The sequence below is a fragment of the Palaemon carinicauda genome, chromosome 7 (genome assembly GCF_036898095.1).
Source record: "Palaemon carinicauda isolate YSFRI2023 chromosome 7, ASM3689809v2, whole genome shotgun sequence".
NCBI lineage: Eukaryota > Metazoa > Arthropoda > Malacostraca > Decapoda > Palaemonidae > Palaemon > Palaemon carinicauda.
This window is the reverse complement of record NC_090731.1, coordinates 60866329-60870306: the sequence shown is the minus strand read 5'-3', so window position 1 is coordinate 60870306 and position 3978 is coordinate 60866329.

The following is a 3978-nucleotide window of genomic DNA, read 5'->3' as shown; positions in this document are numbered from 1 at the left end:
GTAATAACAAATGCTAAACATATGATAACAAAAATTGATATTATACCAAGCTTGGTGGCAGACCACGAGACAATCTTAACTCATCTAAATATTCGTAAGCCAAAAAAGAAACCTGTTTTAAAAAACTTTTAGATGTTTGCAAAATTATTCTCCAGACTTTCTTTGTAACCTCCTCATGAATAACGTAAATATATTAAATGGTATTTTAAATACTGACAATGTAAACAACCAAGTTGGAACTTTAAACGACGTCTTTACAGCTTGTCTAAACATTTGTGCTCCGGTTTGTAACGAAAGAAATCGTTCGTCCCCCTGCGCCCTGGATAACAGATGAAATAAAGCGAGACATGAAAGAAAGAGACAGACTGAAAAGTGAGTTAAAAAATCAAACTTTTAACATCCTTCTGAGAGAAAAAACATAAAGACCTGAAGAAGAGAGTAAACTCAAAGTTAGCGGCAAGCCGTAAGCAGTTTTACAAAAGCGAATATCTGAAAGCTAAGGCAATGTCTCTGCTACTTGGAAAATAACAAAAAATATGCTATTTAATGGTCAACAAACAGATAAGAGCTCTATGCTATTGCCAGCAGTAACTGATGTACACTCTAAGGCTGAAAAATTCAATGATTTTTTCGCTGAGGTCGGGAAAAAAACTTTCGAAAAAACCCAAGAGGAAATTAGGAAATATAATATCTCTACTGAAACAGTACGTAATATTCCAGTTAGAGAATTAGATAGTTTTAAGCCTACTCCTGTTGATTGTAATACTGTCATATTAATTATAAAAAATCTTAAAAACACAAATGCTTTTGGATCTGACGGGATTAGCTTGCGTTTCATTAGGATGGGTTATATATTATTGCTTTTTACCTTACAGTTATAATTAACACATCCATAGCCACTAAAGAGTATCCGGACTTATGGAAAAATCCCCACGTAATTCCTGTTTTTAAGAGTGGTGATATGGAAGACGTCTCCAATTATCGTCCTATATCTTTGCTACCGGTATTGTCAAAAGTTCTGGAAAAAATAATTGCTATTCAATTAACTAATTTTTTAGAGACAAATGGTCTAATCTCACAAAGTCAACACGGCTTCAGGCCAAAATTATCAACTGAAACGGCTCTATTAAAAGTATCAGATAAGATTTATAATAACATGGATAATAAGAAAGTCTCACTACTCCTTTTACTTGACCTCTCAAAAGCCTTCGATAGCGTGAACCATAATATATTATTTGATAAATGTACATCACTAAGTATAGATCCACTTTGGTTTATGAATTACCTACATAACAGATCCCAGTCAGTTAGAATGGGTCAAACTGTGTCGTCCCAAAAAACTGTAGAGTTTGGTGTGCCGCAGGGCTCTATTCTTGGCCCAATACTCTTTGCAATTTATGTCAATGATCTGGTCAAATCACTACCCGGCTGTTTTGTCATCCAATATGCCGACGACACCCAGATCTTAATTGAAGGAAATGTAAGTGAAATAGACGAACTAATTCATAGGGCAAAATGCATACTAAAGAAGGCCAAATACTACTTCTTAACTAATGGTTTGCTTCTTAATGAGAAAAAAACACAATTAATTTTTATAGGTTCCCGACAATATATATCAGAAATTGGAGATAATGTACAAATAGATTTTAATGGAAATATGATTAAACCCATGAAAGCTGTAAAAAATCTAGGGGTTTATTTTGACAGATATATGACGTTTGAAACTCATATAGATGAAATTTATAAGAAAGTGATGGGCACTTTAATTTATTTAAATAGAGTAAAAAGACTCATTTGATTCCCTCTACGCGTAAAATAGTTGTTCAGTCGCTGGCTATGAGTATAATCAACTACTGTTTAAGAATTTGGGGAGTAACTGGCTCTACACAAATGAAAAGGGTTCAAAAACTTCAAAACTTTGCCGCCCGAGTGGCTGTTGATAATGTAAAAAACATGACCACATATCCCCTTACCTCAAAAAATTAGAATGGTTAAAGATAAAAGACAAATATACCATAGATGTCTGTAATTTGGTATTCAAAACAATACGTAAAATAACTCCTGAAAGGTTATACGATTTTCCAACAGTACACGCAGTTAATGGGGTTTCTACTCGACAGCAGGAAAATCTATATGTAGAAAGGGCGAAAACAGAGATAGGCTCCCGCCAGTTTAGAGTTCGAGGCCCAGCATTATACAATAAAGTACTGGCACAATTAAACAAAAATCCTCTCTCGCTGCTTTTAATGTAAACTTAAAGAAACTAATCTTAAATGGTCCCGATTAATGTAAGAATGTTATGCTTAATTGCCTTATTAAAAGTACTTTTGAAGGCACTACTGTACTTCGATAGATGTTGGAATTAGTTTTAGATAATATTTATGGATAAGATGGCTTTTATTTACAAATTAAGATTTCCTTATAATCTAGTATGCATATTTTGATTACTATGTGTTATTTTAATATGATTTGTACATGACTTGTTTTTAACACAACTTATGTGGTCTATGACAATGTATTTCATTATTCGGCAAGTGTTTTTTTTACACTCACTATATTCTAAGTAAATACTTTCTGATTTCATTATATTCTTTTATTACTGATGAATTATTTCAATTACAAAGTTTTAGCCGATTTATTGATTCTTATAACAACTTTTGTATGTCTAAAATAACAAATATTTGAACTGTTTTGTAAGATGACTTTACTAATTGTAGCCTTATATTTATGAATACCCATGTAAATATTGGAAATAAAGAATTATTATTATTATTATTATTACTCTCTCTCTCTCCTCTCTCTCTCTCTCTCTCTCTCTCTCTCTCTCTCTCTCTCTCTCTCTCTCTCTCTCTTACACTGGCCATTAGAATAGGAAAGAATTTTCATAAATGGATTGAAAACGAACGAATAATTAAGGAATGAAATTCTTGGAAAAGAACGAAATCGTCTACTGCGAAAGATTTCTCCTGTTTTCCGCCTTACTTTCCTTTTGTTGTTGTTTTTTAATTCTTTCTGTACTTCTTTATCTTGTGGATTCTCGGACGTTTTACTTGTTTATGTATGTATGTATGTATGTATGTATGTATAAGAAAATTATTATACACTATTCTCTCTCTCTCTCTCTCTCTCTCTCTCTCTCTCTCTCTCTCTCTCTCTCTCTCTCTCTCTCTCTCTCTCTCTCATACTTGAAGACATGTGAACTCCAGTTGAAGACAAAAGAATATGTTGTCTCTCTCTCTCTCTTCTCTCTCTTTCTCTCTCTCTCTCTCTCTCTCTCTCTCTCTCTCTCTCTCTCTCTCTCTCTCTCTCTCTCTCTCAGTCCTCAACTTGCTTTTTTTTTCCTAAAAAATAATGCTAAATTCAGGAAAGGTTACGGTAATCATAAATATGGTTTTTCATGTTTTGAAAGCAATTGGCGTGACTTTCGAAATGGAGGCATGAAGAAAGCGGTAGGAATTCTCCTTAACGGAGGATGGCAATGGCGATCAGCTCTGGAGCAAGAGCTAGACTTGTGCGACGCGGCGCGTCGGAACCTGCAGGATTACAGGACCCAAAACAGGATGTGGCGGCGTCTGCATTCTGCCCTTGGGTACATTGGTTTATCGAACCTGGTTAGGTACGAGGAACCGAACCTGTCACCCTGCGACAGAACTCTGGTGGGCCTGGCGAGGGACATTGTCGGCGGCGAAGCAGTGGAGAAGGATGAAATTCTCCGTTTGGTAGACCAACATGTCCTTTGGCCGAAGATGGCCTTGCTCTTGGGCACAGCTGCCTTTGGCACTGCTGCCGTCGGAGCTTTTTTCTTTTTCAGGTACCTGTGTGGAAGAAACGGAAAAGGAGGAGAGACTGTGAGAGATGAAGAGCTTTTGCAGAATCTTCTCGAGCAAATCGGAGAAACTGGAAGAGGGTGAGTTTCTTCCAGCTGAAGGAATGTTCCAGGAAGAGTTGGAAGAGGGTGAGTTTCTTCCAGCTGAAGGA